This window comes from Callithrix jacchus, chromosome 7 (assembly GCF_049354715.1).
Source record: "Callithrix jacchus isolate 240 chromosome 7, calJac240_pri, whole genome shotgun sequence".
Lineage (NCBI taxonomy): Eukaryota > Metazoa > Chordata > Mammalia > Primates > Cebidae > Callithrix > Callithrix jacchus.
Genome location: NC_133508.1, coordinates 33,303,218 through 33,328,877, shown reverse-complemented (window position 1 = coordinate 33,328,877; position 25,660 = coordinate 33,303,218). Strand labels below are relative to the sequence as shown.

Sequence of the window (25,660 nt, the reverse complement as noted above, 5' to 3'; positions counted from 1 at the left end):
ATATTAAAACAGATATTTATGATTAACTGGTTGTATGTATCTTCCACTAAGCTACTATGGGCAAAAACACACCTCACCTTTTCTCAATTTTGGGGGGCTTAGGGCAGTTGAAAATAATTGGTATTTTCTTGGCAAGGTTTACCTTGCACAATAAGACAGTTCCAAGTTTCTAAAGAATATGAGCTGTTAGTGAATTAAGGAAGGTGTTGACAAGAACCCCACATTAGCCTAAAAGATGATAGCATATTCATCTCTCCTTAATTTATCAGAATAGCTAATTTTGTCCTGATGTAGAGAAAGAGTTTGAGAGAAGAAGTGAGGGGTGCTTACCCTAATCTTGCTTCTTCACACCAATATCACCCATGCATAGACCAGACTACCAGGGGTAAAAATGTTTCAGCCCCTTGAACTTTAAACCAGTTTGAGAAAAATCACCCTTTTTTTTAGTAGTCTTGGTGGTCCTCCTCCTCCTCCTTCACTTCCTCCTTCTCTTCCTCCTCCTCTTTCTTCACCTCCTCCTCCTCCTTCTATGTAATAATTCTTATTCTGCCAGATTTTTACTTTTTGACTCTCATTGTAATTTTCTAGAACCACTTTTTTTTCCCTTGAGATCAACAACAAACATTCATTTCCCTGAATTTCTTCCTTCTAACTTTCCAAAAGGCAGGATTTGATTTGCTCCCTACGCTTCCTACCTTGACTATTGGGGACATGAATTCATGCTATTATAGCTCCAGTTCCCAGGGCTAAGTCCAAAAACTGTTTATTTTCCTGGCATTTCACACAGCAGAGATGAACTGAAAAGGTTTGGACGGCATTGCAAAGAACAAGACAGAAATATCCAGGCAAAAACAAGGACACACAAAGACAGACTAGAGCTGGTATATCATGTGGTCTAGCATGATGTGTAGGCACCTAAGCTTTGTAATTCACAAGAATGAGGACTGATTCTCTGCTTTTCAAATTTCCTTAATGGTGTAACAAAAAGAGTTTAGGAGTGAAAGTATAATCAGAAGGATATATACCAAATGTTAGGCTAGGTGCAGTGGCTCACAGCTGAAATCCCAGCACTTTGGCAGGCCAAGGCAGGTGGATTACTTGAGGACAAGAGTTTGAGACCAGCCTGAGCAACATAGAGAAACCCTGTCTCTACAAATTAGCCAGGCGTGGTGACACATGCCTGTAATCCCAGCTTCTCAGGAGGCTGAGACAGGAGAATTGCTTACCCAGGAGGAGGAGGTTGTTGCAGTGAGTCAAGATCGCAGCACTGTACTCCAACCTGGGTGACAGAGTGAGACTCCATCTCAAAACAAACAAACAAAATGCAAAACAAACAAACAAGCAAACCCAAATGTTAAATGTAGGGAATTATCATAATTAACAGTACTCCCTCAAGTTTCTCCATCAGTGAACTGAGTCTCATAGTAATTACACAATCAACTTTCTAGGATAACAGAGATAAATATCGGAAACCAAGAGTTGTGTACATGTGCTTCATCGTACGCTTGAAAAAGTATTTAGTTGATGGAAAATCACAGGCTGCAGACTCCCACTTCTCACATCAAATCCATGGAAATAAATGCATATGCATTATTTTACTTGGAAAGGAGAAAGAGAACTATCAGGGAACCAGAAACTAAGAAAAATCTTAAAAGAATGTAAATGGAAAACTACAGAGGGAACATCAGCCAGGATGAGAAGCTGGAGGCCGGCACAAGCCCAGGAGATAGCTGCAACATAAAGGCGGGAGAAGCCCTGAGCAAGCTCCTGTCTGGAGGTGGTAGAAGCCGGACTAAAAGGTGAGCAACAGTCACCAGGAGACTGGTTAGTTGTGATGTCACAAAAGGAGGGACCAGGTGGGTTTATCCTTGTACTTTTCTCCCCCGCTCCATAAGCAACAGTAGCATATGCTTCTGACACAGGAAAGAAAAGTGACTACGAGACCTCAGGAAAGAGACTTGGCAGAGCTTTGACTGGCTTGCCACTTCCGGAAAGTAAAATATTGCACCACAAGGCGTATACTAAATGCTCTGGTGTCCTGCACTATAGCAGGCTCAGCTGCTCCCAGAATTATGTTGGAAACTGTAAGTGAAGTAGCCTCACAACAGAGGTTGCCAACAGAATAACAGCAAAACCCTTTATAGCCCAGGAAGTTGAGGCTGCAGTGAGCCTCACGGCTCTTGCATCACTGTACTCCAGCCTGGGTGACAGAGTAAGACCCTATCTCAAAAAAAAAAAAAAAAATCAAATCTCAACTACAGAAACAGGCACTCAAGTGAGAAGCCACCACTATTTGAGGAGAGTCAACACTATGAAAGAGAAGTAGTAACATTAGCAAATGGAAGAACTTACACAAAGACTACAGAATTAGTAGGACAATAAAACAGGATTTAAAGAAACAGACCAGCATCAGATTTCCCATCTAGAATATACTAGATAAAAGTATGAAGTAATTTTGAATACATAAATGAAATAATTATGACTCTAAGTGACAACACTGCTAGTTTTCTTCACACTGTTTTCTTGCTTCTTGCTAATTAACAATACTCCAATATTACTTAAAGTAGTAAAATGTCCACTTAAAAATACTTCTTCAGACACCCTTATAACTAGAACTGTCTGTGTGACATAGAAATGTAAGCAGAAAAATATAGGGTGGAGGTCTCTGGAATTCTCTTTTTCTGATAAAAAGGAACAGACATAGCTGACCTACGTTTATTATCCTTCTCCTTGTCCTATCTTCTTCCTTGCTGGAACATAGACTTAATAATTACAGATACATAAACCATTTTGTGCCAATGAGAACTAAAACCACATCTTAAGATTTGCCTATAGAAAGATAGAAGGCATTTTTGACAGCTTCTCTGAGCAATTGCACCAGCCTAAGAATTTCAATCTCCAGCCTAAATGAAAAAACAAAAATCAACAACAACAAAAAGAAAAACAACTCTCTTTTGTCAACTGTCCCATCCATCCTACACACCAGTCTATTTGGTAAGGTTGCTATTCTTTAGCCAGATGCAATTCCTAAATTATAAAAGTTAGACTTCTATACCTAGCTAACCTATCATTCAAGAGGCACAATAAAATAAACATATCTTGAGAAAAAAATACACAAAGTTTAACCCTTCATAGATCTTTAAATAAATTATAAGGAAATATACTCCAACAAGAGAGAAAGGAATTGCGAGAATCAAAGGAGAATGTGGTTACATATTACTTGCATAATATTAAAAATGTTATAATAATAGAAAAAGATATTAAATGCAAGGTGATTCATACATTTATTTGTCAAAGTAAGTCACCAAAACAATAAATTTTCAATTATATATATAATTGAAAAACAAATATTTATATCTATATAGAGAGAATTGGCAGAGCTTTTACATATATGTTTATATATGCAAAATCATATATCTAATTTCTCATTATATATAAATAATATAATTATGTATACTTGTACAATATATATAAAATGAGACTGAAAATGGGTAATTTTACAATATATATAAAATAAGACCAAAAAATGGGTAATTTTGGTCAGGGGCAGTGGCTCACACCTGTAATTCCAGCACTTTTGGAGGCCAAGGCAGGTGGATCATGAGGTCAAGAGTCTGAGACCAGCCTGACTAATATGGTGAAATGCTGTCTCTACTAAAAATACAAAAATTAGCTGAACGTGGTGGTGCGCCTGTAATCCCAGCTACTCAGGAGGCTGAGGAAGGAGAATCGCTTGAACTGGGGAGGCGAAGATTGCAGTGAGCTGAGACTGCATCACTGCATTCCAGCCTGGGCGACAGAGCAAGACTCCATCTCAACAAAAAAAAGGGGATGGGGGGTAATTTTGTATAGTCATATATTTGATCAAAATATTCAGTACATTCTATCTTTCTAGAACATTAACTAAATTGGAGAGGGAGATAGAGATAAACAGAGGAAACTCTAGATGTGTGAAACTATGAGATACCCCCCAAACTCATTCTACTTACTCACCAAAGGCCCTAGAGATATTTGAAAGACATACCAGATTTAACATTAACCGATTCATTTTTGAAAACAAGACTGAAACACAAAATGTGACCCAGCAGTCCACTTGCAGGTTGAAGGTGATGATAAGGATGATGAGAAGAGCAGAGATGATGACAAGCATGGCTGCAGCAGCAGGGAACATTTATTGAGTGCTTACCAGGCCCTGTGCTTAGTGCTTTCCATGTATTATCTTATTCACCTATTTGGAGTCTCTCTCTGCCCTGCAATTGAGAATTTGGGTCATTTATAGGTCAATGAAGATGGCAGGTGAATTCACCAACTCAGTCACAGGGGAAAGGAGAAATGAGAACCATGGTAGCTATTCTTTTTGGGGGGAAATTGCAAGACAGGGAAACTTACAGCTGCTGAGGCCATGCCTTTGAGCCCTCCACTCTTCCTCTTCCTGTTTGCTTTCGTAGTGTATGATAAGTGGGTCTCTTTCAAATGCTGTCTCACATAGATCTTTCAAATGCTATCTCACATAGCGTCCAGATTTTGTTTATTCTGGCTGATTAGGGAAGAAGAAGAAGAAGGGAAAAAATGTACAACAGAAGAAAAATGGATAAAATGGACTTTCCACATTTGATTAGAAAGATATTTCTCTCTTGATTCCCCCCACCCCACACCCAAAATGTGCCTTCTAAATTAACTTGCTATATATTCCTTTCTGGTATAGAACCAAACGAAAAAAGGCACAGGAGAGATGGGACTAGAAAGACAGCACAGGGAAAGGGGAGGAAAACATTTGTTTGCACTTCTTTGCTGTTTCTGTGTTGTGGTGCTGACTTGCTGTTCCCCTTGAAAGATTACATATGACTTTATCAGAGAATTTCCTCCCTTTTTTCACTTACATTGTCTTCACCTATCACTGGGAGGGGGTGTGAGATTTCTTTGTGCTATGTTCTCTCCTTCATTTCCTCTAAGCGCTGCACAACCAGGCATCAGCAATATGTACGTTTTCAGGTCTGAGGCTAGGAAACTCCACCCCTAACAGGTGAGCAGTCTTCGGAAGAATATGCTCGACTGCTCACCTAGGAAACTCCACCCCTAACAGGTGAGCAGTCAAGCATATTCCTCAGAAGAGGTGTGCAACTTCTGGCTTACGAACTCAGATTGTCCCTGCATAATGGTTAAGTCAGAATTAGTGATTTCATATCTTCAATAATTTTTTTTCTGAGGATTTCAAATCCTACTTCATATGACCCTATCCCTTTCTCAACTAAGCTGGTCTCAGTTTAAGGAAGTTGGTCTCGATTCCTGATTGCCTCCATTTCTACTTTTATCTCTAGCCAGGATCCTCTTTTCCTGGTCCTCAGATGATGACTTTCTGAGCCCTGATGGAGTATTTGAACCTGAAATGCCCCACCCTGTCCACAGAGAACTCCTCATGTACTTTCATTCCTCTAACTCTCATAAAATCGTTACAGTGTAGGGAAAACACTGGGTTTTGAAGATACCTGGGTTTGAAACATGATTCTGCCGAGCATGAGCTGTATAAGTTTTGAAAAGTCACTTCACCAGTCTGGGCAAATCACTTTAATGATAAATGATGAGGCTGGCCTGGCTGGATGGTTTCTGGGTGCCCACCAGCTGTTGCGTGCTTGGATAGGATGGGGCTACGCAGTTAACATTGTATAGAAATAGTACAACTTCAGCTCTATTTTGGTTCGAAACAGAGTAGATATAAATTGATATATACACATATAGATGATTTAGGAATCTTCCTTGAAAAGCTACAGTAAAATTTCTTTATGATTTAGCATATTGTTAAAGATAGGAAAACATAAGGAAAATTATGTCGTTTATGCTCCAGCCCAAATGACAGTTCAGAACACCTCGTATAACCTGGCCTATAACATGGGCATGATTTCTGCCCCCAGTACCCACTCCACCTTGGATTCTGTTACATATTTTTGTTCTCTGGTCTTCTCACAACAGATGTCTTGTTGGTGTTTTGGTGTTAAAAGCAGAGAAAAAGAATGAGACCTTTGTGAGGCTCAGTGGCGGTGACTGTGTTGGCCGATTGATGGTCTGGCCTGAGAGCCAAGCGCTAGGGTCCCCCTGTGATGGATGGACTCACTGTGTGAGCCTCCCACCCCACAGCTGATGCTCAGAATGAGGTCCCTCTGGGGTCACCAGCAGTCATTCTGCCCTAGAGAACACTGCCCTGGCTGAAGGATCTCTGCAGAGCCCATCTCAGCAAGGAGTCTTGCTTCTCAGAATTTTTTATTGGTCTGGTAACTAGTGTTGACACCATGTCATTTTTCAGGAGGCAATTTGTTTTTCTGGACAGCATCTTAGGGACAGTGGGCATCGCAGTTGTGGCAGTAACGCAAATGTAATCGAAGTAACAGCAGTCTCTTCCAGCGTAATGAAAGATTTGGTTGGAGCTGCAAGATCTGGGGGAGGGAACCCAGATGACTTGTCAGTGGCCATTCAAGGCACCTCCCTGCCCCTGTATTTTCCTTTCCAGTCTGTCTTAGAGCTTTGTTTCAGACAAGTCGCCTGTGGCAGTGGGCTGGGAAGATGACTCTGACGAGGCTTCAGCCCACACAGCGACATGTGTGACAAATTATCCTGACAAGGCTGCTACTCCAATATTAGCAGCTCATTAGAAGAGTTGGGTGAAATTCATCTCTGCTTTGATCAATTTTCTGCTAGCATTTCAGGGCTTTCAAAGAATCCCCTCTTCCCACCCTCTCCCACCCCGATCGTTAATTTCTCGTAGTTTTCTTGTTGTTGAGGCCACACTTGGCAGGACTTCCCAAGGGCTCAGAGAATCTGGCACAGATTGACCAAGTCCTACAAATGTTTATGCCCAGTTTTAGGAGGAAGAAAAGGAACATTAATCTGGGTATTTTACACTTGTTCTCAAGGGAATGAAGGAACAAAGAGCTTGGATGACAGAATCTCTAAGGTTCTATTCAACTCTCACACTCTGATTCTACCAGAAGAGTTGGAAGACATGGTAGTGGAGACAAGGAGGTCTTTGCTCACATGATTTCCTCTGCCCAGGGAGTCTTGAAACTAGATTAACTAGATTGGCTCACAGAGAATGGCTAGCCCAATCATGTAACTGATAAAAACCCTGATGAAGGGACACAGATGAGACGAAGATCTGGACTTCCTGATTTCCAATCAGGTGTGCATCTGATATGGTTTGGCTCTGCGTACCTTCCCAATTCTCATCTTGAATTGTAATCCCCATGTGTCAAGGGAGAGAGCTGGTGGGAGGTGATTGGATCATGGGGATAGTGTCCCCCATGCTATTCTCATGATAGTGAGTGAGTTCTCATGAGATCTGATGGTTTAACAAGTGGCGGTTCCCCCTGTGCTCTCTCTCTTGCCTGCCACCATGTAAAACGTGCCTTGCTTTCCCTTCACCTTCCTCCATGATTGTGTGTTTCCTGAGGCCTCCCCAGCCATGGAGAACTGTGAGTCAATTAAACCTCTTTCCTTTGCTAATTACCCAGTCTCAGATATGCTTTATAGCAGGGTGAGAATAGACTAATACACCATCCCACTTAACTGCATCACTGAAAAAGGGAAAATAATTGAAAGTGAGTATATCAGAGTTCTTCAGAGAAATGGAACCAGCAGGAGACATACGGACATGTGTATTAAGATTTATTTTAAGAAACTGGCTCACTGGAAAGTCTGAAATCTGTAGAGAAAGCTGACAGGCTGAAAACTCAGACAGCGGTTGATACTACAGTCTTAAGACAGAATTTCTTCTCTTGGAAGCCTTGGTATTTGCTTTGAGGGCCTTCAATAGATTGAATGAGGCCCACTCCCGTTATTGAGCACAATCTCCTTTATGAAATCAACTAACCACAGATATTAATCACATCCACAAAATACTCCTATTTTCGTGCTGTTTCTCACATGTGTGTGCTTTCCTTGGGGGCTTTGCTATTTAAAATGGCCTCTAAGCATAGTGCTGAAGTGATATCTAGTGTTCTGAAGTGCAGGAAATCTGTGACGTGCCCCACAGAGAAAACATGTACTTATCAGTGGATGAGCTTATCAACTGATCTGCTTCGTTTAGGCATGAATTATAGTGCTGGTGGGAGTGAGTTCAATTTTAATGAACCAACAATATATATTAAATAAGGTGTTTTTAAATAGAGACACACATAAAACAAGGTTATGCATTGGCTTTTTGAAAAAAATTATGTGACCAGAGGCTTAAAGCAAACAATTCTGAATTTCCCCTAGAAGCAATGTTTGAGTATTTGCTAATTGAATGTTCTTAGTAAACTTTCATTTGTTTGTTGTTTGTTTGTTTTTAGAGACAGGATCTCACTTTGTCACCTAGGCTGAAGTGTGGTTGTGTGATCACACCTCACTGCAGCCTCAAACTCAAGCGATCCTCCCCCCTCAGCCTCCCAAGTAGCTGAAACTATAGGTGCATGCCACCACATCCAGCTAATCTTTTATTTTTTGTAAAGATGGGGTCTTGAACTCCCAGCTTCAAACAATCCTCCTGTGTTGGTCTCACAAAGTGCTGGGATTATAGGTGGAGGCCACTGTGCCCAGCCCTCAGCAATTTTATAGAACGTAACTACCTCAGATAACAAGAACCAACTCTATGGTAATGTGGGTTTAATCCTAGAATCAACCTATTATTCCCATTTTCATGGTGAGGACTCTGAGGCACAGAGAAGCTAAGTAAGTGTTGGAGTTGAGAGTGATATACAGGCAGTTTAGATCCCAGTGTCTGTGCTGGTGACAAGCACTGTTCCTGCTACGGCTCTGCTGACAGTACACATCTCCTCATGCCTTTCATCTTTGCTTACCCCTTTATGTGTTATGTCCCATTGTCTTAAATGTTAGTGTTCTGTGGGTCTTATTTTATGCTTTTCTTGTATGTTGTAATGCACTTTAAAATGGGAACATGTAGAGTCGCAAAAGAAAGATGAAGCAATAAGAAACATGGAAACTCGCTATTGTGCCTTTGGGATCTTCTGAGAGTTCCGGACTTCGGTGATGAGCCAGGAAGACAGCGCAGGGGGACATTTAAGACCGAGCTGGGGACAGTATGTTAGAAACAAGGACAGGTTCCAATGTGTTTATGTAGATTCCCATGAGTCATTGTCAATTACATGTAACTTAGAATGCAATGTTTAATCTCCCTGTCTTCATTAGGTGGATTTCTGAACAACGGTTACTGAGCAAAATACAGCAGGACATCAAGCTTGGCACAAACTTTTCTTGACCTGTGCTGTAGGCACCATGCAGAGTTCCTGCCTTTGAGGATTTTATTTTGTTTGAGGAAATAGACGAACACAGTGACTTCAATGCCGTCCTGGAGATATTTCAGGCAGCGGGAACCTTGTGGACAAAGATATTGAAGCAGGGAAGTGTAGGGCTTGTTTCAGGAAAGGCGATTAGAACTACATGATTGAAACAGGAAGGTCCAAGGTCAAGGCCATCTCTCTGGAGAACTGCAAAAGGCACCATCCCATTGTCTTCTTGGTGAGTGGAGCCCTCTGGAGTTGTCCAGGGCAGCAGTCCCCAACATTTAGGCACCAGCAACAATTTCGTGGAAGACCATTTTTCCATAAAAGTGGGGTGGAAGGGGCTTTGGGATGATTCAAGCACGCTACATTTATTGTGCACTTTATTTCTATTATTATTACATGGGAATATGTAGTGAAATAATTCCCCAACTCACCATGATGTAGAGTCAGTGGGAGCCCTGAGCTTGTTTCTTGCAACTAGATGGTCCCATCTAGGGGTGATGGGAGACAGTGACAGATCATCAGGCATTTGATTCTCATAAGGAGCATACAACCTAGATTCCTCGCATGCGCAGTTCACAATAGGGTTCGAGCTCCTGTCATAATTTAATGCCACTGCTGATCCGACAGAAGGCAGAGCTCAGGTGCTAATGCAGGCAATGGGGAGTGGCTATAAATACAGATGACTGGTACCAGACTTATACTGGTCCTCAGCGTTTGAGGACCACTTGAGAGCCTGAACAGAGAGGCCCTGGGGCAGGCTGGGAAGAGAGATCCATAATTATTTTTCTCTTTTTATGTAATGAGGGAGAAGATTTGAAGGGAGAAATGACATCAGATTTGCCCATTTCTAAAAGGACAAAAGCTCTATATTTTCCTGCATCAGCAAAACTGTCAACTGGAGATAAGGCGTTTGTAACTAATTCCCAAGGTACCTGCTTCAAATACTAATATGAGTGTTAACATGAAATGACTAATCATAGAGTGTTCATGTGTGATAAGCGCTTTGACTTAAGGTCAAGAACCAGGTCAGAAAAACAATCTGTCCAAGTCTTTAAGCATTTCACAATGAAATGCAGAGGCCCTCAGAATACTCTGTGAAAGCTGGAAAGAATTTTAGAAATACCATGTTCCAGTCTCCTTTACAAGGGCGGCAAAGTATCTTTGCAAACTTAACCGTAAGCTGCAACAGAATAAGGGCTGAAATTCATGTCTCAGCTTTTGATAATGGTGCTCCTGCCTCTCTACTGAACTGCCACTAAAATAAACAATCGTAGTCAACTGTCATGCTCTTTTTGCAGAGATTGAGATGCCAGGCCAAGCTTTTCCTCAATGATTTTTATTTTCTGTTTTCCATTGCCTCCAGTTAATCCCAGGTTTGTGCTGGAACAGAGTCCAAACAGGATAAAATACCCTGAGAAGCTTTGTTCAGATTGCTGCAGACTGGCCAGAGACAGGAAATACTGGAAACCATAAGAGAGAGCCTGTTCTGACGCGAATTCCAGCAGAGTTTGGTTCATTCAAATGAGTTCCAAAACAAAAGAAAAATCCTTACATGATCGGCCAATATTTTTAGGGTATTCCTCCAAAACAAACAGAAAATCACATCTTTAAAAGCACCCATGTCTGGAGCCCAGCCAGTGCCCCAGTTCCCTGGGCAGCCCCTTGCTCTGTATCAGGAGAGGGCCCGTGAAGGGAAATCACAATCATATGGCCCTTTAGTGACACTGCTGCTTGTCATGGGCCTCCTGTATAACTCTGCCCACGAGCGCTTTCCTCAGGCTGCAACATAGAAAACTATTGAGTTTCATTTTTCTTGTGCTGGATAATATGCCAACCTTAATTGATATGATGCTGTCATTCTCTCACCCTGTGAAAGAAAATCGCTACAGGCTCATGGCTTAATCTTTGCCCATAGGAGACTTAATAAAAGCTATAACTCTAAAAAAAAATAGAGAGGTGAGACTTGTTAATCACTCTGTCACTGGGAAAAGAATACTTTCTCCTGTACTGTTGTTTACTGACCTAAGACAAATTTGAAGAAGAGGTCCAACTCTCCTTTATGCTCCAGAGGCCATATTGTTTTGCAGATGGTGGAATAAATAAAATATTTCCCGAAAAGCGGACATGTGCAGGAAAAAGCAGTGTGAGGCTATGCTGTAGTAAGACGGGTTAGCCAGATGTTACTGTTGACCTCCACTCACTGGAGTCCGATTGGATTGGATTTCTCCAGCTGTTTGGAAGAGCTACATGGAAAGTCAACTCTTTCCCAAGACCACGAGGGCCACCTGCAAAATATCCCCTTCATTGCCATTGGGATTTCCATGATGTGTACTTCAGGATCTCGGATCCCTATTTTTCAATGTACAGAAATGTTATAAAAAGGATTACAGATTTATCAGCAACCAGATCTCTTAAAGAGAGCTGTGCATTATTTCCGCCATGACATATGCTTAGAGTATCAGCAGGACCCTACTGAATCTATATTTGATATTTATTTTTGGGTTAATTTGAAATGTGGATGGCAAAGACTGAAGCCAACAAGCTAACAAAAAGCACACATGTGTATGTGTATGCGCGTGTTTATGGAAGTGGATGTGTGTTGTGAACAAGTCTCTACAAATGGAAACCATCTATAAAACTGTCTCTGGAGCCAATGGAACACTCATTAATTAGAATCATTTCTGGAAACCATTGTTTCTGGAAAGTGGTAATTCCAGGAAGCCTTGTAGATTTTATTTATTTATGTATTTATTTATGTAGATTTTTATCACTGCAGCCTTAGCTAAAATTAGCCTCATGAAGCAAGGACAGCAAACGTGCATATTTTAAATGTGCCTTAAAACTGAGCATTAGTCATAATAAAACTCCAGATACCCCAGGATTCAAAAACAGCAACTCTGGTAAAACCACAGAAATTTTGATCTCATATATAGATCAGTTAGCTGAAATTTACCTTTGCATTATGTACAAAAAAAGGGGTTTGGGAGTAAATTGTGATTGCGAATTAAATCGCAGTCCAAGGTTTAAAAAGAACAAACTTGTTTGAAACAGACCCTTAAGCATTTCAGAAGCAGCTATTTACATATAAGCAACTAATGGTGACTTACAAATTATTCTTATCTGTTCATTAAAACAACCTCCCTAAGGTTGTCTATTTAATTTTTTTAATAAAAAAATCTAGAACTACAAATTGCATACATTTGAAAATAGAAATGTGTTCCACTATTCACCCTTCACTAATTCAGACTGTCCCATTAGGCTGGGAGAGGTGGCTCATGCCTGTAATCCCAGTACTTTGGGAGGTTGAGGCAGGCAGATCACTTGAGGTCAGGAGTTTGAAACCAGCCTGGCCAACATGGTAAAACCCTGTGTCTATTAAAAATACACAAATTAGCCATGTGTGGTGGTGCACACCTGTAATCCAAGTTACTTGGGAGGCTGAGGCAGGAGAATCACTTGAACACGGGAGGTGGGGGTTGCAGGGAGCTGAGATCACACCACTGCACTCCAGCCTGGGTGACAGAGCAAGACTCTGTCTCAAAAACAAAACAAAACAAAGAAAAACAGATTGTCCCATTTGAGTGATTTTGAGTGAGAACCTGTTCACTTGCTCTTAGAGCGAGAGCAAGTCTTAGTAACAACACTGACATTGACCTCTGAGGTCTTGGAGGCTCAGGCTGGCCTTGAAGTGTAAGAGCCGATCATGTTTGTATGTCCTCGGACATGAAAGTTATTCACGTGATGCAATTTAAGGGGTCCACCTTGCCCCTAAATATCTTCCCACAGGTGTCTCCAGTATTTAACATTTCTATGCTTGGACTTGTTTGAAGACAGCAGATAGTTTTTTTGAGGACTCCCTTTCTAAATGAAAATATCTTCTCAGAGGAGGGCAATCTATGAGCAAAGATGGGTTCACTGACCCCAGGGTGGCCCAGGCTCAGGGTGGAGGGGCACAGGAAGGGGGCATCAGGGAGGCAGGGTCTGAACCTCAGATCTTTCACTCACAGAGCTAAAGAGACAGCAAAGGTAAGTTTCTATTTTTAATTTTAATTTTGATTCAATTTTTTTTAGAGACAGAGGCTTGCTCTGTCACCAGGCTGGAGTATAGTGGTGCCATCACTACAGCCTCAAATTCTTTGGTTCAAGCAATCCTTCTGCCTCAGCCTCCTGAGTAGCCGGGACTGAAGGTGTGCACCATCACACCTGGCTAACTTTTAAATTTCTGTTTTTGTAGAGACAAGCTCATGCTATGTTTTCCAGGCTGATCTCAAACTCCTGGTCTCAGGTGATCAGGTGATCCTCCCTCCTTAGCCTCCCAAAGGGCTGGGATTACAGGCATGAGCTGCTGTGCCTGGCCGGTTGTAAGTATTGATAGCATCATGATTACAGAAGCCAGGCTGGGGAAAAGGGAGACATTTTCAGGGAGGTGGAAAAGATGAAGAAGGGAATTAGAGCAACTTCTAACAACTTCATAATTGTGCTGAAGGCCAAGTGTTTTCAACACCAGAGATTGGCTTTATCATCCTAAGAGAATTGGCTCCAGGGATAACTTCTAACCTTTTATCCTTTGTTCTTTCAAGGCTGAAGACTGTTGTTCTATCTCATGCCAATGCCCCCCAAAGTGGCTTCCTCCATTTTGTGATAAGCCCTTCAAAATCCTGAGAGCTTGTCTTTAGACATCCGTATACTCTCACGGGGGACACTTTATCACCCACGATCAAGCATGGCCCTCACTTATGCATAAATCTCTCTACTTCTGAAAGGAAGGTTTCCAAAATTAAAATTCAATCCCAGCAAAGCATTTGTAGGATACCATGAAACACCGTCTGGCAACTATCACATTCCACATGCTGAGAAGTGAAATATATAAAAAGTCAATGCGTTTATATGACCTACGGAGCGTTTACACATTGTTCAAAGCTTTACTTTTAAATGTTATTTTATCCTGAGGTGATATAGCTACTAAAAGCCATGTGAAAATACCCCCAAGTAGATGTTTTAAAATGTAATTACCTACTGACCAGTCATCTTTTCCACACACATATATATGTAAAGACTAGAATATCTTTTAAGAAAAGCTGAGTCTTCCTCAGAGAAGGGAAGAGCCTGTTTCCCATCCGTTGCAAACGTTATTGGCCAATGTCAGAAGGGCCCTCACTCTCTCAGCCTCTTCCTGTGTGTCAGGCAGGTGACAGGCCTTCTTTCACCTTCTTTCCTAACTGCACCATTTTTATGGCTGACCGAGTCTTACAGATCGTTCGCATTCTGTAGAACTATAGCTTTTCTTTTCCATTTCCTTCCCTATTAAATGGAGCTGATGACGTTCTATTCCTAGGAGATTTCTATTGGATGCTTTGAGATCTGTGACTGTTTGGTGGGTCATGTTAGATATGTGTGTGGGGCAAGATAACCTTTATTAGAGTACTTCCACGTATAGGGGCTGATTTTCTTTGCATGAATTTCCTTGGCCCCGACCCCAGAGAAAAAAGGTGAAAAACATGTTGAGCCTGATAATCAGGCCTTCAGGACACTCTGTCAAGACGCTTAAGATGCTTGAAAAAAGAGTGGCTCATGCCTGTAATCCCAGCACTTTGGGAGGCCGAGGCGGGTAGATCACGAGGTCAAGAGATCGAGACCATCCTGGTCAACATGGTGAAACCCCATCTCTACTAAAAATACAAAAAATTAGCTGGGCATTGTGGTGCATGCCTGTAATCCCAGCTGCTCAGGAGGCTGAGGTTGTGGTGAGCCGAGATCGCGCCATTGCACTCCAGCCTGGGTAACAAGAGAGAAACTCCGTCTCAAAAAAAAAAGTAGATAGGAGGATGTCCATAGGTTATATGCAAATCCTAGGCCATTTATAGCAGGCACTTGAGCAACTGTGGATTTTGGTATCCCTGGGGGTCCTGGAACCAATTACCCACAAGTGCGGAGGGACGGCTACATCCCTTTTCAGCGTATCAGCCTATGGTTAGAGAAAACACTCTTGGGCATGATCCAGTGGGATGCCAGTCAGTCATTCTCAAAAACAGCTCCAAATGGTCATCAAAAGCACCAATGGGGGCCAGGCACGGTAGCTCATGCCTATAATCTCAGCACTTTGGAGGCCAAGGTGGATGGATCACTTGAGGTCAGGAGTTCGAGACCAGCCTGGCCAACATGGTGAAATCCCATCTCTACTAAAAATACAAATATTAGCTGGGCATGATGGCACATGTCTGTAGTCCCAGCTACTCGGGAGGCTGAGGCAGGAGAAAAGCTTGATCCCAGAAGGCGGAGGTTGTAGTGAGCTGAGATCACACCGTTGATCCAGCCTGGGTGATGGGAGCAATACTTTGTCTCACAAAAAAAAAAAAAAAAAGCACCAATGGAAGCAACAACAGCCCCAAGGGAACAAAAGCAGCCCGCCCCTGGGTCGTCTCAGTGGAGGGACTTACAGTTTAGTAACAAAGCAGGGTGAGGCCTTAGCACTAAATACCAGTGATCATCACCCAAGCCCTGGGCCATCCCAGGCTGATAAAGCCTGAGAAACCAGGAGTTAGATATATTGTCTAAATCCAAACATAAATATAACGTGATTAGGCTTAAACTACACGTTATGGCACATCTCACCACCTGCTATTCTTGATCCCCTCTGAATCATATGCAAGCCCAAAGGGGCAGGGAGAAACGAAACTCTCTTGTCCCTAAGCTGAACTCTGCTTTTCACTGTCCACTTGAACTTTGAAGTGGGCTTAATAGTTTATGACTTAATCCACCTATAGCTCTAAGTACCGATGAACAGCTGAGCTGATATTTGATTCCCAACGGGAAGGTGCTGGAGATGAGAATGTCAAGTGCATGTCAACTGGTTGGGTATAAAATCTGCTTATACTAACATATGGAGTTTTATCTCTAAAATGATTTTTCTCTTCGGCATTGTGAGCTGAAGCAGTACGAATAATGAAAGGATCTGAAATGGTGATGCCTTTGAGTCTCGGCAGGAACACTCGAGCACATGCCTTCCACGTCTTACCCATGCTCTCTGGCCCTTCCTGTGGGCAGTGTCTAACTCTCCAACTCTGAATCAATCCTGTTGCTGATGCTGTCAAGACGTCCAGTCATTTAACAATTGTCCCGTGGGTTTGGGAATGAGATTCAACATGGAAGTCAGTAACTTTTAGTTTTCCAAAGTTGCTGGACACCACCCGACTGAAAAGAAATTTTAAAATGGTGACAACCAGAAGGAAAAACAAGTGCACTCACTTTACCTCCTAGACTCATTGAAGAGTTGTTAAGGTCAATAGATTTATTTTTATTTTTTAGAGATAGGGTCTTGCTCTGTCTTCCAGGCTGGAGTGCGGTGATACAATCACAGCTCACTACAACCTTGAGCTCCTGGGCTCTATCAAGTCAGCCTCTCCAGTAGCTGAGACTACAGGCACAGGTCACCCTACCTGCTAATTAAAAAAATTTTTTTGATAGAAGTAGGGTCTTTCTATGTTGCCCAGGCTGTTCTCGAACTCCTGGCCTCAAGCAATCCTCCCGCCTAGGCCTCCCAAAGTTCTGGGGAAGAATTTTCAGGCATGAGCTACCATGACCAGCTGATAGATATATTTTGGATTGAACACCATTTTTAGCCAAAATAATCTGTGAATGTTTTGAAGTAGACTTCTCTTCTTTATCCCTCTCCATCTTTTCCCTAAAAATTGTTGGCCTTGATTTTTTGGTTTTGTCATTTTGTTCACGATAAGGTGGAAATTTTGCACTAGAAATTATCATACATTTAGTTAAAAGAGTCTCTTCATCTGATTCTGGAAAAGTCTTAACATAATTGTGAATAAAATATCTTGGCTCAAAGACATTTCCGCCAGACTCCTCAGAAACTCTGTAGGCTAGTGATTAAGGCACATCACAAATATCAAAGCAGGCACGGCTCACTGAATCAGCTGTGGCAACAAACACACCATCGTGGTGAGTTCAATATGGTGAATACTTAGGGGAGGAAATAGGCATTGCATGGATGTCAACATCTACCCAGAAACCAGATTTTGCCCTGTGTGATCTTTACAGAAATCTTTAAAGCCAGTATCTTCAGCCAAAATGCTTTTGTTGTCAAAGGAACATATGGAAATAGCAGATGAAAGAACAAGACTCAAGGCCTGGCCCCCACCCTGTGATGTGCTGGAGGGTTTGCTAACCTAAGAGAAAAATCATTCAACTGGGGCATAAAATAGTGTGTTTATCTGCCAGTGTGGCCATGTTTTTTTAAAAATATATATTTTATTATAGGTTAGGTTTTGGGGTACATGTGAAGAACATGCAAGATTTTTGCCTAGGTACACATATGGCAATGTGGTTTGCTGCCTTCCTCCCCTTCACCTATATCTGGCATTTCTCCCCATGCTATCTCTACAACTCCCCACCCGCCGCTGCGCCTTCCCTAGTTCCCTCCCACAGACCCTTGTGTCTGATGCTCCCCTCCCTGTGTCCATGTGTTCTCATTGTTCAACACCCACTTATGAGTGAGAACATGCGGTGTTTGATTTTCTGTTCTTGTGTCAGTTTGCTGAGAATGAGGGTTTCCAGGTTCATCCATGTCCCTACAAAGGATGGGAACTCATCATTTTTTTATGGCTGCATAGTATTCCATGGTGTATATGTGCCACATTTTTCCTGTCCAGTCTATCATCTTCCCTACAAAGGTGGCCCAGTCCTGAAGGCCAGGCTCTCAACTCATTCATTCATTCATCAGTTATTGACTGAGAACCAGTGATGTGCCTAGACATTCATTAAAATCTGATTGTATAATCAGAAGACAAAATACTATTCTTCCTCATGATATGGTAGAAGATGTAGACACAGAAACAGAATTATCTGTTTGGATTATATGAAATTGCCATTTTTTAACTGTCTGAAATGGTTAGTATTGGTAATTTCATGTGGTGCAAATTTTGTAATACAATTTGTTAAGCTCACTGATAGAAATATGGATGGAAATTTTTGTCTTCACCGCTGTTTGTTCGTTTCCATCTATCGTATGAACAGGATGCTTAAGCTGAGGAGTGTGGGTGGGGAGTGGGGAGGAAAGTGGCTAGGAAGCCTTGCTGGAGGACCTCACCATAAAAGCTGAAGGAGCGTGGCTCACGCCTGTAATCCCAGCACTTTGGGAGGCCGAGGTGGGTGGATCACGAGGTAAATAGATCGAGACCATCCTGGTCAACATGGTGAAACCCCGTCTCTACTAAAAATACGAAAAAATTAGCTGTGCTTGGTGGCACGTGCCTGTAGTCCCAGCTACTCGGGAAGCTGAGGCAGGAGAATTGCCTGAACCCAGGAGGTGGAGGTTGCGGTGAGCCGAGATCACGCCATTGCACTCCAGCCTGGGTAACAAGAGCGGAACTCCGTCTCAAAAAAAAAAAAAAAAGTTGAAGGAGCTGTGAAGCTGGGTGTGGTGGCATGTGTCTGTAATGCCAGTTACTCAGGAGTCTGAGGCTGGGGGATCACTTGAGCCCAGGAGTTCAAGTCCAACCTGAGCAACATAGCAAGCTGACTTCTCTTCTTTATTCTTCTCAAAAAAAAAAAAGAAAACAAAGACGAAGATGTGGACTGCAAGTGTGGGGATGTTAAGGCCTGTGTTGATGAAGCATGAAGAATCTTCTGGAACACACTGCCTTTAGAAACTTATCTGGAAGAAGACCTTGGTTGTTTAATCAGTGAACTTGCTCAGAAAAAGAACACAAGAACAGGAGTGGCACTGTCTGAAGGTGCTGAAACAGACGCCTAGGAGTGTCTAATCAACCCCTTGATTCCTTTGCTCTTACTGGCAAAGACAGAAGTATTCTACACCCTCTATTTTCCCACTTCCCATCTGAGTCCCTGGAGGTGATTCACTGACCTGTAGTTCCCATAATAGAAGGTAAAGACCTTAAATGCCTCATTGACTGTCATCTTGTGTGAGAACCTCTACTGCTTCCTGACAGTGGGGTCATCTAGTGGTTTTAACTCTTGCTTTGGGAATAGGTCTTATGCTAACAGTGGGATTTGAAGCCCTGCTCTTTTGATTCAAGGTTGATAACTTTAGGCCCATGAGCACTAACCTTGGCTGGGTTTATTGTTGGCCTCATCCTTGCAAAGTCTTTAGGTTTCATTCCTGACTTTCAAAACCTCCACTCCTAAAGCAGCTGGCTCCTCTCACCCATTAATTGGGCCCTATCCTCTGGTTCTGCTTTCTATAGTGAGTGAGTGTCTCATGTCTTAGAGAAAAGCCATTTTGAGTATCTAACACGAGAGCAGAGGGGACCAAAGCATGTTGAGTTAGACTCCAATAAGCTCTTGCAGCAGCTCAAAGTTCTCTTAAAAGTTCATTGAAAGTGTGTTACGACATCCCTGTCTAGGAATCCCTTCATGGTTCAGGCTACCAGTGGTTTTACTTTCTCAGCTGTGGCTTACCACGCAGACACTATTATAGGAGAGAAGAACAAGCTTTCAGTCTAAGAATTCATTAGAACTGGAAAGCTCATGTTCATGAAGATAAAAGTTTGTGTCCACGCAAGTATTTCTGGGCATGCATTGCCACTGAATGATGAGAAAGGACGTAGGATGGTTAAGAGGAATTGGATCCTTCAGGGATCCTCTAGAAGCCTCCCTGCATTACGAAGAAATTGGACATTATTGGACTTCATGCCTCCTCAGGTTACATCCAGTCCTATAGTCCTGCGACTTGAAAATGACTCGAAAAAGCATTTTTATGTTTTCCCCCTCAGATGCGAAATAGGGTCTTTTCTTACCAGACATCATTAAGGTTGTGTGATATATGGGTGCTATTAGTGTATGTTCCACGAAGCGTGTGCTGCTGGAACATTTTAACTCATGTACTATCCCAAACTTTTAATCATTCCGGGAGCGTCCTGCAAGCCATCCACCACTGCGGCAGTGTCTTCGTAGAAGGTGGCCCTGTGCTTTGGACAATGACGTGCTTGGAGACAGAGCTGGAGATGTTATTTGGGACCACTTTACTTGTATTTTTTCTGCTGCGCAGGAGTAAAATCACTTTCTGGGTTGGGGGAGGGAAGAACACATTTTAATACTTCATTCTTACTGTTTTAGTAAAGTCAGCCAGGAACTTGTTTTCTATGATGACAAGATGTGTCCCAAATTACCCTAAAGATGATATTGATTTTTCTATAAATAATAAGGCCAGTTGCAGGAGAACCATAACATTTCAAGTTGTTGCTTTACTGTTACTGTGTAATGTCAGTAGCTTTGGTTTTTATTTAATTTTGTGATTAACGTTTTTATTGATTTCCCTGCAGGGTAGAATTTATCAATACCGCCGGTTTCAAAGGAGCATTCAGTAATAAGGAAACATAAAAGAACTCAACTACAGAAAACTGATGCTTTATTTTAAAATTTAAGAAACTGCCACCATGCATCCCTAAGGTGTATATCTGGAACTAGTTTTGGATGGGACCACTGAAGCTTGTGGTGGAGTTAACCTCTCAGGGAAGCAGCTGGCTCATGCGCCTATGAAGCTGAGTTGAGAAATGCTTAGCTAGTCATTATTAGAAATAATATTATTTTGCCAGATGTTAATACATCATTGAGTGATTCATAGGCCATGTCACCATAAATCATGTGTACCTCTTTCTCTTCACCAGAAAAGGGCTACTCTTACATGCCAATCTTTGGAAGCCCTGACCTGTGGGTGAATTTGTGTGCATATGAGACATTGTTCTTTTCAAAGGTATTCAGAAACACAGTCCATACTGAGACTGGATCTCTGACTCAGGATGGACCCCCTCAATGATTCTAGAGTGTTTACAAAACTATACAGGAAATTGGTTTCTTGTAAAGTTAGAAAGGGCCACAGCCGGTCAAAGTCACTGAGTTATTTATTTATTTTTGAGATGGAGTTTCCCTCTTGTTGCCCAGGCTGGAGTGCAGTGGTGTGATCTTGGCTCACTGCAATCTCTGCCTCCTGGGTTCAAATGATTCTCCTGCCTCAGCCTCCAGAGTACCTGGGGTTACAGGCACCCACCACCAGGCCCAACTAATTTTTGTATGTTTAGTAGAGACAGGGTCTCACCATGGTAGGTAGGGTGGTCTTGAACTCCTGACCTCAAGTGATCCACCTGCCTTGGCGTCCCAAAATGCTGGGATTGCAGGCGTGAACCACTGCAGCCAGCCAAGTCACTCAGTTTTATATATGATCTTCTTCTCTTCCAATTCAGGCTTGAAAGTCCAACAAGATGCCTTTTTTGGGGAAATGGTATGGGGGCTAATCCTCCAAGACTGAGCTACTTTCTACTACACAGATCATCTGGTTATGTATCCTTAACACAGTTAAGATGAACGTTTCACATTTAGGTGACCTTTTACCTCATTCTCCTGACATCATCCCAGATGTACATTTTCCCAGCCTACACCATTGACTAGTGTTACTGAAACACTAGGGGTTTGGTCTAAGTACCCTTGCTTGCTGCACGGAAAGCCAATCACAGGGACAACAAGTATTGCCAGGGAAGAAGGCTCTAATTGGATGCCGCAGCCAAAGAAAACAGGAGATTAGTCTAAAGTCTGTCTTTCAGAAAGACTAAAATTTGGGGGTTTATATGTCAGGGAAGGAATGTAAAACAGGAATTAGGGAGGGGTAAGGATGCAGTCATGAGGAATGAGGGATCTGTCATCTCACTGTCTGCATGTGGTGATCTGGTGAGTTTCCTTCTCTTGTCTGAGGGTCAGTCTCCTAAGAGAGAAACTCATATGAGACATGTAAATTTTAAGTTTTAAAACTGGCAGGGTCAATTTCTATGTTTATTCAAAAACTCAGAGATATCATTTCTATGGGACAATTGGTCTGGTTTCATCAGGAAACCAACCCTTGGAGGGACACTAAAGAAGCACTTCATGACCTATAGGCAGCAGATGGCAGAGCTAGAATTAAACCCAGGCCTCTTGGCTACTGGCCCTTCCATTCACTGTACCACACTGAGGTCACATTAACCAACCAGCTCTCTTAACTTAGTGGTGCTGACTGATTAGTTTGACTGGTTTTTCTGTCTGAGTCAACTGGTGTGGTCCAATGTTGGGGCCTGGGCATCAGCCAGTCTGTTCCTACACACTGGCCCACTTGCAGCCTTCTGTATTTCTAGTAACCAGAAATGACCTTCCTTAAAGCAGGGCCTGCTTTAGCAAGGAGACAGGGCATCCTTCCGTGATGGAGAAATAAAACCAAGAACAAAGACTCCATCCAGGCAGGCTTTGCAAGTTCACCAAATTGTCATTTGTCTGCAATCAGAGAGACACAGTACACACTAATTCTGAATCCCTTGTCCTTACTCCTTAAAAATGCATTCCCTTTTGTTTATAATTCCAGCCAGTTTCTAAAAGAAGAAGACAGCATGATCTCGATGGCTCACAATCCTGAAAATATAATTGACTGTACTGCAGCCGGGGACGGAGCCAGGAAATGGAGTGAGATGGCTGCTCATCAATAAAAACATTATTGAAAAGGAGGCCCCGTCCTCTGGCTCGACGACAGTTAGCCTGCCTTTGCTTCTCCATTCTGCTTTGAGAGAAACAAAGAGAAAAGGAAAACCTCCATTTAAATCAAAGAATGAGGAGGAAATTCATGTTTGATTCTCACTTCTGGAAAATCATCCATATTTAGGTTCTCATCTGATCTTCCAGGCTGTTCACTTGAACACTGGTGCTACCAGAAGAAGTTCTATGGTGAGTGGAGCAGGCTGGGTGCATCCTGTAATCTCAGCACTTTGGGAGGCTGAGACAGGCAGATCACTTGAAGCCAGGAGTTTGAGACCAGTCTGGCCAACATGATGAAACCCCCTCTCTACTAAAAATACACAAATTAGCTGGGCGTGGTGGCGGATGCCTGTAGTTCCAGCTACTCCAGAGGCTAAGGCAGGAGAATTGCTTGAACCCTGGTGGCAGAGGTTGCAGTGAGCCGAGACCATGCCACTGCACTCCAGCCTGGGTGACAAGAGCGAAACTCCATCTCAAAAAAAAGTTCTGCTGTGAGCAGAGAAGTCCTGAGTAGCTTCTTGGCTCTGACTTCAAGGACATTCAGCCTGTTTCAGGTGCCAAGGTCAGAGCCAAGGGGTTGTCTGGAAGTCTGGTGTCATAAGAGAAAGGCCAAAAAGCAAACCAAACTGAGAGGTGACATATAAAATTTTTAATATAAAAATATTTCCCTGCCATTTTGAAATCCCTGTCTATTGATGCTATTATAATAAAATACTAAGTGATAGGACTATTGCCTGAGATTACTATTGGCCAACAACCATGAATGCCTGAATGAACTAACCATATTGTTCCTTTTACCCACCCAGAAAGACTGGAAGAGAATTGACATGGGAGGCAGGCAATGGAGAAAGGGTGTATAACCTTTGCCTGCAATCAGGAGTCTTTGGCTGCTGGGAAGTAGGTAGGAGGGAAGGTGCCAGAAACAAGCAGGGAAAGACATCAGAAGTCTGCTGATGGAAATGTTCACAGTCAGCTTGAGTCAGGAGAGTCTGCAGTTGGGTCAGCTTGACTCCCCCAAACGGGCTAAGATGGTCTTGTTTCCTGCAGCTGTTGCAAGAATCGGCAAGGTAGGAGGCCTTGGGGTTTTTGCAAAATACCCCATTCTTCTCCCAAAATACTTCTATTTTAAGACTAGGCCAAAGAAAAGGGCAGAGAGTGATGTTGCTGGGACAAGTACCAAGACAAAGAGATTTTCAGATTTCCGGGGACAAGAAGAAACCATGAGAAAGGAATTTTCCTTCAACACACACACACACACACACACACACACACCCCTCCGAGTATGCATGTGTGCATGTGGTTGGCAGTGGTTACATTAATTAGCCCAGCAGCATCAGCTTTAAATTAAAACAGTTTAAAATGTAGCAGCAGCAAACACGGCACGGGGACACAGTCTTAAAATGAGCACATGAACAGAAAATGGGGAATTAGAGGCCGCAGCCATTTCAAAAAGTGAATCCAGACCATATGGAGCCGAGGACTGGAGGAGTCAGGCAAAGCTGCAAGCATCTGGGATGCTAAGAGTTTCCTCTTGTGGAGCGGAGGTGTGGAGGGGTGCAGTGGGGAGACAGGAAAAAGGGATGGTTGCCAACCCATCAACAGGTCTGGTGGCAGGGCCAGATGGCCTCTTACCAGAGGGCTCGGTTCTTGTGACAGTGGCCTTCAGACAGGAGGGGTGGAGAACAGCCCCGTGGTCTCCCCAAAGACAATGAAGAAGGAGAAACAGCCCCTGGGGCTGCTGGCTCCTGTGCCTGCCGCCTGCAGATCAGATGCCAAGGCTCCCCGGACAGGAAATGAGTGAGACTCCACGGAGAATAACTCAGAGATTCAAGAGGAAGCCATAGACTCTGGCAACAATAGGAAGAACAGAGGGTGGGGCAGAGGAAAGAGTTTGTTTGCTTAGCGTGGATCTCTTAAAGGTCGGTGATAAATGTTTGCAAAAGTTCCTGGGCTGGCTGCATGCACAGAGCTTCAGAGAATTGAAGGGATAAAGTTTCCTGTGCGTGGCACAGGGGAGCTAGGGTTGTTTAGATCAGAAGGATGGAACTGTGAACCTGGGTACTCAACAATACCTTCGACTCTCCTTTCCCCCCGGAGTAAGACAAAATGCTTGCCTTGTTTGATGATTTGGGCAAAGTTTTCAACAAGTGATGTTGGCCTTGCTGTTTGTTTATTTCTTAGCTCAGACTGAGAAGCAACAACTTGATTTCTAATTTTTTATAAAATTTACCAGATAACGACTTGGACAACTTCCCTCAGTGTCTTCTTTTTAAATTGCAAATAACTAGTTCATAGAATATTTAAAGCACTCAGCATTGTACCCAGCGCTTAAGAACTTCTCCATAATTAGTAGCTATTCTATAGCATTATTTCTATTATTACTTATTCCCATCATTTCTCATTTTTGCTGTTAAAAATACCACTCCAATATAAATATATTTCTATGTAAATTTTTGCCCATATCACTGATCTCACATGTGAATTTCTAAAATTTCTAAAAGTGGTAAACTGAGTCCAAGAATAGAAACAGATTAGAGGCTTTTGGTAACATTGCCAGATTATTTCACATCATAACTGTACCAACATCTCTCCCCACAGCCTTTGAATGAGAACACGTGGAGGATAGCCTTGGTGACACCAGGTCATGCCATTTAGATCCTTTCCACCATCAGCACATATTTACTGTGTGCTAGGTACGGTTCTGTGCACTTGAGATCCAGCCATGAGCAAAAACAAAGGTTTCCTGTCTTCAGGCACTTCACAGGCATATAAATAAATGAATACACACTGTTACAGGGTGCAATGGTTAAGTCTTGTACAGAGAAGAGGTCGGGAGAGGGGCTGGAGGGCAGGGGGATACT

At 42.6% G+C, this 25,660-nt stretch overlaps 1 long non-coding RNA gene across 3 annotated transcripts; it reads left to right on the top strand.

Moving 5' to 3' along the window:
- The first annotated feature begins 1,885 nt into the window (after positions 1-1,885).
- LOC118143201 (uncharacterized) lies at positions 1,886-23,401 on the top strand. 3 transcript variants are annotated; one of them, XR_004727441.3, is made up of 5 exons: positions 1,886-2,084; positions 9,178-9,507; positions 10,080-10,203; positions 20,570-20,696; positions 22,633-23,401. It is a non-coding gene; the product is annotated as an uncharacterized LOC118143201 (long non-coding RNA). The 3 variants fall into 3 exon arrangements; XR_004727440.3 differs by having other exon boundaries at positions 1,886-2,994; XR_013520383.1 differs by lacking the exons at positions 20,570-20,696; positions 22,633-23,401 and adding an exon at positions 10,639-11,313 and having other exon boundaries at positions 1,886-2,994.
- The last annotated feature ends 2,259 nt before the right edge of the window (positions 23,402-25,660 follow it).